This window comes from Podarcis muralis, chromosome 1, assembly GCF_964188315.1.
Source record: "Podarcis muralis chromosome 1, rPodMur119.hap1.1, whole genome shotgun sequence".
In the NCBI taxonomy this organism is placed as follows: Eukaryota; Metazoa; Chordata; class Lepidosauria; order Squamata; family Lacertidae; genus Podarcis; species Podarcis muralis.
In genome coordinates, this window is record NC_135655.1 from 75791941 (window position 1) to 75805683 (window position 13743).

Below are 13743 nucleotides of genomic sequence, written 5' to 3' on the forward strand. Positions count from 1 at the left end.
TTCAGTACCTGCCATGTCAGTTAAAAGGATCATGGCGCTGTTGATGGAGACACCAGAGAGCCCTGCCAGTCCGAGTAGACAGACAGCACTGGGCTAGATGACCCAATAGTCCATTGTGGTATAAAATGGCTTTATTTGTTGTAGGTTGTTCAGTATTCAACCACGAATAGAGTAGAAAGCTCTAAGCAGACTAGGAAAAAACCATAATGGGATATATTCATTAGATATAATGCACTCTCATAGATCTCATTTCCCTATGAAAACATGTCATTGTTTTGCATGCTGCTTTGGATATAAAAGCCCACTTATTTTTCTTAGCAAGACCCTGTTTTGTCTTTGACCTCACTAAGGTAATGAGCATCCAAAAATTACTTCATTTACTTTGCCTGCATTTCTCATTGAGGCAGGCAGTTGCGTTTATGTCACTCAGCTCAACGGCTCCCTTTGATGTATTCAGTACTCACAAAAATGCATCAAAGCAGGATTTGACATCCAGTTTATTTTGAGCCACTTTAGAGGCTGTATTTCAGATGTCCAATTTTTTTTTTAACTTCTCTGGACTGTATACTAGGAATATGGCTTCTCCTGTTGAAATAGGGGTTCAGTTGCAAAATCCATGGGCTGGATCCGCACTTTCCTTGAGCAGCATTCAACTAATAGGATGTTCCCACTGGTGCAAGAGTGTAGGAGATATTTGCAGATTTGGTCTCCAATTTCCTCCCTAAAGTCCTAAAGATTGAGGGGCCTTCTGGAGCACTGTAGGATGTGACTTTGGAGGCTGCAGATGAAGGGGGAATCAGCAAAGATTGCCTCCCACCATTTTAAACCTGCTCCATTAGGCTCCCTTACATCAGAAGAGCTCAGCTAGATGAGGCCAAAGGCCTGTCCATCATCCCTTTGTTACAGTGGCCAACCAGATACCTATGTAAGCCATTCCATGAAGAAGTTTGTTCATTCGTGAAAGGGCAAGGTTGGTTCTTGCCCTGTAAAGTATATTGGAAACTGGAGTTCAGATAGATGGCTTCAGTGAAAAGGCCCCCAAATATCCTCAATCTTCTCCTGTACAGTGGTACCTCGGGTTACAGATGCTTCAGGTTACAGACTCTGCTAACCCAGAAATAGTACCTCGGGTTAAGAACTTTGCTTCAGGATGAGAACAGAAATCGTGCTGTGGCGGCAGCGAGAGGCCCCATTAGCTAAAGTGGTGTCTCAGGTTAAGAACAGTTTCATGTTAAGAATGGACCTCCGGAACGAATTAAGTTCTTAACCCGAGGTACTACTGTATTTGAAATTCCACTAGGTTCATCCAAGTGGATCCAGCGCCTTCCCTAATTTGGATAAGGCTTGTGAATATTAAGAGCTTCCATAGCATGTCAAAAACTACATAGTTCTAAAATCTTTACTAACACACAGGGACATTTAACATACCAGCCAATATTTAAAATAGCTGCATCTGGCAAGTAGGAGCAGGGATAATGTTTTTAATTGCCTTAGCCAGCTGACAGGCGCTGATATTTTTTTAAGTTTTTGAAAATGATTCAAAATATGCTCAGTCATCCAAAAGGCCAAATTATGACATTTGAAAATATAAGAGCCTTATCTCCAATCTTGTACATGCGGCTAAAGTATGCCTGGAATGTGGATTTTTTTTGGGGGGGGGGAGAAAGATAATTCTGTTTGTTTAATAAGTAAAGCAAAAACTGCCACACAAAAACCCCACCAGCAATTCAGTTACCTTGAGATTCATTTATTCATTTTTATGAATAAATTTATTCATCTTTCTGGTCCTGGTTGTATATTCAGATGCATTTTATAGTCTGACAAGTGAAGTTATCAATAACATACATTTTGTTTTGAAAATTTGAAGAAGAGGCTTTCCATGGATAGATTACTTATTCAAATAGATTGTATTTGATATAGCCAACTTTTATGCACAATGTCCTGAGCATGTCAGCTTGATAGTCTGCTGGCATATGTTTCAGTTGCACTGGTCAAGGCAATATTTTTAACCACGCTTGTAGCTGGAGGAACTCTGACCTTTAATTTTAGTCCTTTCTGTAGGTTTCAGATCCTTTTAGAGGATATACATTTGAACACTTAAGATAGCTACTTGATTCATAGTAGAGACATACTTTTACTGGGTGCTTTGGGGGCCAATCTTGAATGAAAACTGGGGTATAAGTATAATTTCACTTTCATTTGGAAATAATTTTGCAAGATATTGATCAGGATATTTATGTGCATAAGCTGAATAACTCAACTTCCCCCAGCCTCCCACCCCAAACATGACATGTGTAGTAGCATTTAGCATCTCTTGAAACATTCTTTGAACTGGAAGAAATATTCACAAGTGTTTTAAGACTTGTAGTTTGCCACTAATTTTCTTGTGGGAAGTGGTGGTAGATTTACTTTTCACCACTATGTTCCTAACTAATACCATAACTGAATATTGCAGGTAATATTTTAAATAATTATAATATTGGGATCCCACTAAAATTCTTAACCTGGAATTCCTTAAATTGCTTAACCAATACATAACGTGTTTTTCTGTGCGTCTGTTTGCTTGGTCATGCTGTGTTAACAGTCCCTGAAATGATTCTGTCCTGTCCTCACATCTCACTAATCTCTCAACATGACTGTGGACTCATCAGTCTTGCACAGATTGCTAAAAATACGGCATAGTCTTTTTATGTCTGAGGATGTACACTTCCCCAAGTTGCCTTAGGCATCGCACTTATCTGGGATGTCATCTCTGTAAAACCAAATAGAAACCAGACAGGGAGAAAAACAGTATTCATCTCCTTTTGCTTTTGGATGATGTAACATAAACTTTGGGAAATAAGAATTGTTAAATTGAGTGTCATTTAGGATGAACGATTGCTCAGCATTAATATGGCACAATGAATATTCATCTTGGATTGTGAGGTTGGGAACTTCCTTTGTTGAACAAGAGTTGTACATGAAAAGTTTCCTACTTTCATAGGCTTTGCAGGGCCCCATCTTTTTGTGCACAACTCTTTGGTATCTGAAGGGGTGACTGAACATTACGAAATGTAGGAGCAGTTCCAGATTTACGTATAAGCTAAACAAGCTATAGCTTAGGACCCCAATCTCTTGGGGCCCCCCAAAAACTTTAAAGGAAAAAAACCCTGGATGCACATTTCCAAAATGTAAGATAAAAAACAAATAAAATAAAACCTACATACAGCAACAGTTATTTGTGTTGTGTATGGACCTTTTTAGGTCCATAAATTATCATACAGCATATATTCAACACAAGAAAACAGCAACAATTTGTTGTTGACAAAGGACAGCTGGACATATCAAGGGCCCCATTACCTTCAGTAGTTTAGGGCCTTATCAAACATAAATCCAGCCCTGTGTAGGAGATGTATTAGAGATTTCACAGCATTTATGAAAAAGAAAGGACTTCTCACACATACATGGCTGTCATTGTCATAAGAGATGCTTCCCTGTGGTGAGATTGCATGCCACTGTAGTAGCAGTTTGAATGCCAGAAACACACAAGTAGAGGCAATGGAGTGGATGTCTCCCATCTAATTGGAAAGGAGGACACTGATGGGGTACACCAGACCACTGACACAGTGTGGGGGGGGGGGCCTGAAGGGGCCATTGTTCCTGGCACATTTTTGGGAGGGAGTGCAACCAGGCGCCCCCACAACAACCTCCCATTGGAGCCTGACTCCAGCATGCACCCAGCCGCACTTCCGCTCCTGGGTCAGGTATAACGGAGAGGGGGAGAGTTGGTGAGCCCCCCTTGGGTGTGTGTGTGTGCGCTCCACATGCCTGTCCCAGGCGGCAAATGCATATGCTCCACCACTTCACCAGACCAAAATGATTTGCCCCACCCCAGCATTTGCCACAGCAGCACTGGATCTCACTCAGGATAGAGACATAATCCTATTTTGCATTATATGCGAGCCTACCTAATTGGCTCTTCCCAAACTACTACATGAACCAAAATGCAGCTATTCTTTGAAATATACACTCTAAACTCCTTAGCTGCTGTTTTTTGAAAGCTACAAGTGCCATGGTTTGACTAAATCTGGGTGTAGATGGCTTGTGGATATCATTAAGATTCCTCCCCTCCAACCAATTAATTTTAGCACTGGTGGTGAGATAAGTGGCATCAAATGTAAATCTTTTTTCTTGGGATTGACAGCCAGGTATTCACACAACTTCAGATCTCCATTGTCAAGTAATGGTGCTATACGTGGGCTGTCTGGATTGAGACCTTTTGGGAAAGTTTTAGGCTTGCCTCGCAAGCCAGCAAAGGTAATGTTCTGCCCATTTTGTAACTTGTTTTTCAGAGTGGAGTGAATGCATCTCCCTATCATTTCCATGTCAGTTGCAATCTCTTTTTATGCACATATATACCGTATTTTTCTGTGTATAAGACTAGGGTTTTTTTTACCCAAAAATTAGGTTTAAAACTGGGGCTTGTCTTATACAAAGGTAGTGCTGAGGGTACTTTCTAATTTGGAGTCTCCCCAAATAGGGAGTGTCTTATACATGGGGGCGTCTTACACACGGAAAAATATGGTACTTTTTAATAAGTTTATCAAAAGCGTACAAAGGTGAAAGTAATACAGAAGAAAGCAAAGGAATAAAGAAAGCAATGTACATTGAACAGAGATCTTACTCAGTTTTTAGACAAAGATTTATAAACGAGTTATCATGTAAGTTGCAGTAAGGTTTAAGTACTTGAAAATGTATTTAGTTTAAAATGTCTTTCCAGAAAGATGGATGGGCTAGGCTAGGGAAACTTTGGAAGAGACATCTGCAGTCTCAGCAGTGTCAGATAACAGAAGTATAGTCTCTTCAACGGGAAGTAAAGCACAGATAATGATGCCTATTTATACAGAGGTATGATAATGATATGAAACTTGAAACTTAAACTGTCATTGGCTACAACCACTGGTCATTGCAATATAGGTTTAATAAAACATATGTATACAAATATATACATAATTGGTTGAAGCTTTTCATAATTTTTGTAAAAAAATTGATTTATGCCAAGAATTACCTTTAATGTGGCATACCAGTCCAAAAAAATGTTCAGGTACATTTTGTAATAAAGTTGGCTTATAACTAGCGCATTGTAACTTGGGGTTCAGCAAATTATCATGAAGTGGGTCCACTTCTTTTCTTACATGTTCATTACAACTAAAAGGGAGAATGAAGTCAAGGTCAGAAGGCACTCCACATGCAAATACCTTGTAGTTGATTAAAACAATGAAATTCTCAAGAGGGATACATTGCTCATCATCTTTGGCAACTCTTGGTAACCTTGAACAAATAATTAAACATCTTGGCCTATTTTCTCATCAAGAAAATGAGAGTTTAGAGAGCATTAATTAGGCAATGCTTATAAAGGGCTTTGGAAGACTCCAAAACACATGATTAAGGACTTTCTTCTGTCTAATTCATAAGAGTTGCATATAATCCTAACACGTAACCTGCTTGTTTTGTACTAATTTTATTTTTCCTGAAACAGTCTTTAGCAAATTAATACATAAATTCCAGGCAACATGCAATTTGCTACATTTTCATCACTAATAAATACCTTTGTGCTGTTTTGCATTCATTAAACAGTAATCAATTCCTGGTGAGTGACTTAAGTTTCGGACTTACCCTGTGTGATAAATCAACAGCAAGGTTCATTAGCCTTTATAATTTCTCTGGGATGCATAAGTCATAAAAGTAATTAGTTCTTATCACACATGGTGATTGCATAATTTTATTAAAATGTATTTGGAAGCAGAGTAACTTCAGCAACCAATTAGTAAAGTTCAAGAAGTGGCAGAGTTAAATTATTCCGTGTTTGCTTCTGCTAATGAAAGGTGGCCTGTCTGTTTCTCCTGGAAGCTAGTATCCTGCCACCATGTTCAGTTTTGCCTGTGATGGATTGGGTACATGCATTACTTCTTTTCCTTAACAAAACTCCTGTTTCCTGCCATGAATGAATTGTACAGCTGTAACAGGGTGATCAATTTTCTCTCCCCTCCTAACTGGCAAATGTTCTCTCATAAGGCAGTACTGTGCTGTGCTGTGCCTTGCTTTGCTTCTCTCAGAAATGTACCGTTGCAAAGGAACAGAGACATTGTGGCTCCAATCCAACTTGAGTTGCAACTCAGGCTACGTTAGTCCACTGCTTCATAAACCAGGGCATGAAGTAGTAGATGAATGTCCAAACACAGCCTTGGTAACTAACCTTTAGTTAGTGGGATTGGATGAATTACAGAGCCATGAATGAGTGCTCCTTCCTTGATCCGCTTCTCTTTTTTTTTTATAACAATATTTATTAAAGTTTTTAAACATTCAAAACACCAAACACATATAAAACCATCACCATTATACATTAAACCAACATAAAATAAAAAGAAAACACACAAAAATAACTAAAAAGATAACAAAACAACAGCGAAATCAAATAGTTCATAACCATATTTTCTTTCTCTTGGACCTCCTCACATCTCCCGTTCCTGCGTTCCCAATTTCTAGAGTTATAAACAGCAAGTTATGACCTTATTTCATATCTTATTTTATAATTTTCCAATACTATGTCTGTGAATATAAATATCTTTTCCTGAACTTAAATACTTAATTTAAACATAATATTGATCTTTAAATTTTTATTCTTCTGAGATTTCACTTATTCTCATATTTCTCTTCACCTTATTTACTGATGCCCTGTTGTTCTCATTCCTGCACCTTTCTTAGCACTCATATAGTTTACAATGTTTTTGTAAATAACTCTTAAATTTTTTCCAATCCTCTTCCACTGCTTCTTCTCCCAAGTCTCGGATTCTGCCGGTCATTTCTGCAAGTTCCATATAATCTATCAGTTGCGTCTGCCAATCTTCACCATTATACATTAAACCAGGGCATGAAGTAGTAGATGAATGTCCAAACACAGCCTTGGTAACTAACCTTTAGTTAGTGGGATTGGATGAATTACAGAGCCATGAATGAGTGCTCCTTCCTTGATCCTCTTCTCTTCCCTTTCACATTCTGCTTTGCACTAAGCTCCCTGTTGTATCCGATCTGGGGAACTCAAGTTTAATATTGGTTTACAAATCTGGATAATAGATCCTGGTTTATTATCCTGGTTTGTTAACCAATATTAAGTAAGAGATCATTCAGACACAATGAGGTAGTGCAGCTTAATGCAATGTAGGCTCGCCATGACAAAGGCAGAGCAGGAGGGTAGGAGCACACAGCTATGGTGCTTATCTATGCCCTTATTGAACTATGAGTAATAACTAGTGATAGTCATATTCGGAGTACACCTGCTGAAATAATAAGTCCATAGATATCAGTGAGTCTACTCTGAATATGACTTCATTGGATATCAACCCATGGTTATAAAGCCATGGACAAATGTATGAATTCAGTCTAAATATCACTGAAAACAATGGAAAAGTTTTTGTTTTAAAGTTACAAATAACTCATTTCATTGGTTTCAGTGTGGCTAATTTTAGTTTGCTTTAAAAAGCCTGGATATTTGTGGGTGAAGAGGAATAGTGAACTGTTGACTTAATCTCTATTAATTTGAATAAAAATCACAGAAACCACAGTCAATTAAAGATCAAGCCAAATTACCATGTTCTTGTATCTGGCAAAAATAGGCCTTCTATCTTTTATTTCAGCTATTCTCAACCTCCCTCTTGAACTTTATGCATATGCATAGACAAAATGCATACTTTTAAAAAAGGTACATGGCCACAGTGATCCATGCGACGGTCATCTCCAGGCTTGACTACTGTAATTCTCTCTATGCAGGGCTGCCCTTGAAGCTGTCCCAGAAACTCCAGCGGGTACAGAATGCTGCAGCGAGGCTCCTCACAGGGTCTCTGCCATGGGAGCATATTCACCCAGTGCTTTTCAAGCTGCACTGGCTCCCGGTGGAGTACAGGGTCAGATTTAAGGTGCTGCTTTTGACCTTTAAAGCCCTTCACGGCCTAGGACCCTCGTACCTACGGGACCGCCTCTCCTGGTATGCCCCACGGAGAGCCTCAAGGTCCATAAATAACAACACCCTAGTGGTCCCAGACCCTAAGGAAGTTAGATTGGCTTCAACCAGAGTCAGGGCCTTTTCAACTCTGGCTCTGGCCTGGTGGAACGCTCTGCCTCATGAGACCAGGGCCCTGTGGGATCTGATTTCTTTCCGCAGGGCCTGTAAGACAGAGTTGTTCCGCCTGGCCTTTGGCTTAGAGCCAATTTGATTACCTCCCTCCCTCTCTTTCTTTTTTCTTTTCCTTCTCCTCCTGCGATGAGGCTACATTTTAATATTTTAATGTTCCAATATTTTAATGTTGTATTTTATTTTTGTTTTTAAGTTGTAATCATTCATCCTGTTTTTATTATTGCTTGTAAGCCACTCTGAGCCCGGCCTTGGCTGGGGAGGGCGGGGTATAAATAAAAAATTATTCTTATTATTATTATAACTGAAAGACCAAGCAGCACATGTTCTCTTAATTTCTCCACCTCATTCACTTTTCAGCACTAAGCTTTTTTTAAACAGAAACAAATAAACCCCCCAAAAGGAAATAAACCATCAAAGGTTTTAAAAAGGGTCTGTTTCCCATGCTAGTTTTCCAGCTTAAAAACTTCTGATTATTGTAACATTCTTTAAAAATGATTAAAAACCCTCACCTGAAAAGATGGTCATGATTAAGAGAGGTAACTGGCAAGATGTTTGTTTGTTTGGACCAGGATTCTGCTTTGATGCTCTAATGGCATATGAGATTACATTGTGTGTTTCAGCTGGGGCCAGCTCCCATCATGATAAACTGGGTTAGCTTAGTTTTTGGTGTATAATTATTGGTACTTAATTGTAGCTGTTGTATAAATGAGAGACATCACTTCAATCTGTTTAGGATGTTAGTGAACCAAAAAGGCCAGGACCTCAGTTGTAACTGAAATATGTTTGCTATCAGGATGATGGGAAATTATAATATGCATCCCAGGTTATTGAGACTTCCACCCATTTCCCTCTCAAATTATTATGAATCATATGCACACCTGAACTCTGAATTACAATTAAATTTGAGTTACTGTGCTAAAGAAAAATACCACCCAGAAACCTTGGACTGAAGATCAAATCACTCCAAATAATGAGAGAACTGGCTTCCTTTCTCTATTTCGCTGCTTTGCTGGATAGTGGTCCCCCCCCCCTCTTCCTCTGAAATCCAGATAAGCAATAATAGAATCCTTGCAGAGGCAGTATGTTTGTGGTTATCTAGGTGGCTGAGAGGCAAGCAAACTTCCTGTATTTTGAAGGACTGTGCATTTTACCCTGGTATTGTTCAACACATAAAGATATTGATAAGAAAATGCCAGTTTCATATCAGCTTGTGCGAAGGAAGGAAGACAACAGGACTAACATAGTATAAATACAAGCGTGTCTACAGCAGGGGCTGCACCTTACAAAAGGGGGCACAAAGTTACGGTAGCATTTCATCGTTTGCCATAGAATGTATGGCGCTTGGGAACTGTCTCAAGACACGATGGCGACGGCTAACTTAGAATCTCAGAAAAGGACCGCCTGCATTTATTCACAGACAGTAGGTTTGCCAGAGCTTATTAGTCTTATACCGTTTACAAAAATAAGTAAAGCAATTCCCAGCAAAGGCACATAGTATAGGTTAAAACAAAACAGAAAAGGTGGCACTTACCAAAATACAAGGGTACTTCTTGGGCTCCCCAAAGGACTGTGTTGCCTGATTTCACAGCTGTTTGTAAACTCAAAACTGTAATTGATATTCTTGTGCTACATATCTATTATCTTATTTTGATATTGGTATTATTGTGCTACTACGTATCTATTTGGTTTTTGTTTTGGAAAGATAAATGGAGAAACCTGGAGTATAATTAAGGCGGTCAACCCCCGATTGTTCATACATTAGTTTTTTGGCCATAGGGTGTCTCATTTGTCAGATCTGTTCGCACCTCACTATTGTAATGCTGGGAAGATCTTTTTTTAAATTGTTTTTATAAAAGTGTTCTTTGATCTAAACCATCCGAACATGCAATATTAGGGCAGTGTACAATGTTAAGATATAAAACACAATACCCCCCCCAAAAAATAATCATTAAGGTGGCTGGCTATTAAAATTAAACAGCAGCCAAGGCCTATTGGCATAAAAAGGTCTTCATGAGGCACCCAGAAGATAAAAGTGCGGGTCCCTGCTGATAGAACATTGCATATCATGGGGCTGGTGACACTAAATATATGCCTTCCAGTTGAGGCCAGGCAGAGCTGTGTAACACGGATGGCATCTAGCACTGCTCCTCAGGGTGATGTCAGTCATTGAGCTGGGCTTTATCGATTTTGGTTACAGCAGGGCCGGGATGGGGAGCCTGTAATGTTGTTTTGCAACTCCCAGCACCCCTGATCATTGTCTGTGCTAGCTGGTGCACATAGAAGTGGGAGCTCAAAAACATCTGGAAGGATGCAGGTTCCCCGCCCTGTAGTATGGGGCAGCCAATGTGGTGCCCTCCAGATGTTCCCATCTTCCCTGAACTTTGGACATGCTGGCTGGGGCTGATGGGAGTTGGAGCAGAACAGTATATGGAAGGCACCATTTTGTCTACCTTTGCCTTAACAGGGAAAACAGCAGCAGAAGCAGCAGCAGCAGCAGCGAGAGTATTCAGTGCTTCTGTTTTGGTTAATATTTTCAAGTTCTCTACTTGGCAAGGCTGATCTCTGTAGTATGAAAAGCTGGGGGTAATTAGGCATTTTGGGTAGGAAGACTTCTTAAAGAATAGCCCTGTTGCAGAAACTTTTTTTTTTTTTTTGCTCACAGGAACATAATGCCTTATATGTAGTGCTGAATATTTTCTTCCATCTTCCCTTTCTAGTTCAGTGGGATTCTTTTTCCAATTAAAAATATGCAGTTATGCTTTGCTGGAAGACGCTCTGTATTCATGAATGAAGATTCCCCAAAGCTTTTGGAAAAAAGAAATATATATATGAAAAGGGCATAGATGACTTGGCAGATAGTTGTTGCTATGTAAGATTGCTTCCTTTTCATGAACTTATATCATTTACCATTAAATTTATTGTATATCCAGCAATGCAAGAGGGATTATCATTAACTGTTTGAGCATACTGTAGTTTGGGAATATTTTTAAAAACTGCAAACTGGCAGATTGAGCTCAAGTTCTCAGAATAATGTGCAGCTAAATCCTATGTGTTGTCAGTACATCTGGCTGTTAACCAGAAGGTTGGTGGTTCGAGCCCACCTAGGATTCCTGCATTGCAGGGGGTTGGACTAGATGACCTTTGGCAGCCCCTCCAACTCTACAATTCGATGAAGTAAATCCAATGGGGCTTATTTCCAGGTGGGGATGCATTATTATTTTGCGTTGTTTTATTTTATAAATTTATGTACTACTTTTTACAAAGACGTCTTATACAAATATATAAAATACAGAACAGCCAACACAAATGTTTAAAAACCAAAAACACATAAAATAGATAAAAAGTATAGTGCTGCATCCAACATAGAACTTCATGAATGTTTTGTAAATACAAGGATTTCTGCTTGGGCAGCAGAATTTGAGGAGAGAAGGCCCATCACACAAGAAGAAATGTTTGCGCTAATGGGACTCACTAGTCGAATACTGCCCATAAAACACAGAAATGCTAAATGTTTTCATCCAATGCCAGCAATAACAAGGAAAATATCCCGCACACACCCCAATATATAAAAAAAGAACACAGAACAGGCCATAAATCACTCCACATTAAGTTCCCAAAGCCCAGGAAAATGAGAATTTTTTTGCCTGGCACCTAAGAGCTAAAAATGTTGTTGCCAGGCATGCTTCTTGGGGATTGGGGTGGACGTCTTGGATATCCAGTAAGCTCTGCTTACTTGTTCAACATAGGTTTACTTTGAGGTCCATGATGATAGACCCATGGGAATGCTTCCAATCCTAGGGAATAATGCAGTTAAGTAGATGAGTGTGAGGTACTCTAGGATTTTCCTAAAAGCTATACGGAAAGCAGAGCATTTATCAATGCATGTGCTCAATAAGCATAATGTGAATTGATTTTAAACAGTGACATACATAGCCTACTTTCGTAACAGGTCATTTAGTCAAGGCTAGCATCTGTGTCACAAACCCATTACACTCAACAGTGTGCTAGTGTCCAGTACTAATATTTTCTTAGAGTGGAGGTGAGAAAACTGTAGCTGTTCAGATGGTTGGGCTGAACATCAACCCTGAACATTGACTGTGCTGGATGGGGCTCATTGGGTTGGGGACACAGGTTCCCTACCTGGTCTACCACCAGTAGTTGAACCTCCATGACCTGTCAGTGGAGGGTTTAGTTCCACTGAATTTTCATAGTTTGTGAGAGTTGGACTGGGCTCTGTTTACTGGAGTTGTACTATAAAAAGTGTAGGTTTTTTTGAACCATACATATTTGCCTGATACAGACACTCAGCTGAAGCTACAAATTTCAGTTGTTCGGTTGGTTTCTCAAAAATTTCTTTCAGCACTCATGCACTAGAGGGAGCTGCTATTCTACTAGTGATGGAGCTAAAATTTCATTTTTTTAAAATAGAGCACACATAAGCCACCCCCATTTATTTATTTATTTTCCTTCTCATTTCTAAATGGGGTATCCTACCTGCAAACCTTCTGCTGTCCCTAGGCCTAGAAGGGACTTTTGTGGCATGTAGGAAAATCCTGTCTCTCCTCCCCACTTCCAATTGCACTGCTCTCATGCTACCAACTCCCCTGCCCTAAGATATTTTAAACTTTGAGGTCAGGTCATGCTATGTTGATATTAGTGTGATGTGCAATTGCGTGTGCGTCCATACGGACATCCACATGCACGTCCAAGGGTGCATTACATTGAAAGAAGGGTAGTGCAAACTGATGCCACTCATTCAGGTTAATACATACACTCTGTGGTCCATGTGACTTAGATCTGTGTTTCCTGATTCAGTGAGTGATGTGCATGCAACAATTGCTTCTGTGTGCAGATTTCCTTGGTTGGATTGGGCAAGGAAATGTGGGAAGGTAAAAGGAGGAGACATGCAACAACTAGATGATCCTCAGGAACCCTTCCAACTCGATGATTCTATGGTCTGTGGCATGATGCAGACCTATAATGGGAGGGGTAAAGTAGCAGAAATCTGGAGGGCTGCCATCCATTAGCAAAAGTGCCTTCTGTTCACACAAGCACATTTGGGTCCACCCAATTATTTCAAGAGAACAATAACATTGCTTTCAACTTTTCTCTCTCTCCATTTTTTCCCCAATCAAGTAGAGCAGGGTGGGCCAACCTTCTCAGGCCAGTGGGTACATTTCAAATTTTGAGAGTGTGCCATGAGCATCAGTCACAAAATGGCTGCTAAATTCCAGATTTGTTTTCTCCCAAGAAATTTGCACTTGCCAGATCCACCTCTTTGGCATCAGACAAAGGGCAAGCTTAGGCCTGGTGTCTATCTTTGGAAGAAATCAATAACAGAATAGAAATCAAGAATTAGAATTCTGTTTTCTTCTGTTAAGCTATTTCAGGTTATAGCAGGTTCTATCCTGAATCCCTATTCAGTCTTTCTGTTCTCTTGGTGTCTACTGCCCCAGCAAATCACCTGGCTGTGTATATTATATTCACACGCAATTTGAAAGTACATTTCTATTATCATGAATAAGCACTTCATGGTTTATCTTCTACTGTATACGCCATCTTGTATATCTGCC

General features: G+C 39.7%; 1 protein-coding gene across 4 annotated transcripts in view; it reads left to right on the top strand.

Moving 5' to 3' along the window:
• Positions 1 to 13743, top strand: part of CHID1 (chitinase domain containing 1) — an 82931-nt gene that overhangs the window by 57904 nt on the left and 11284 nt on the right. The window lies entirely within an intron of this gene.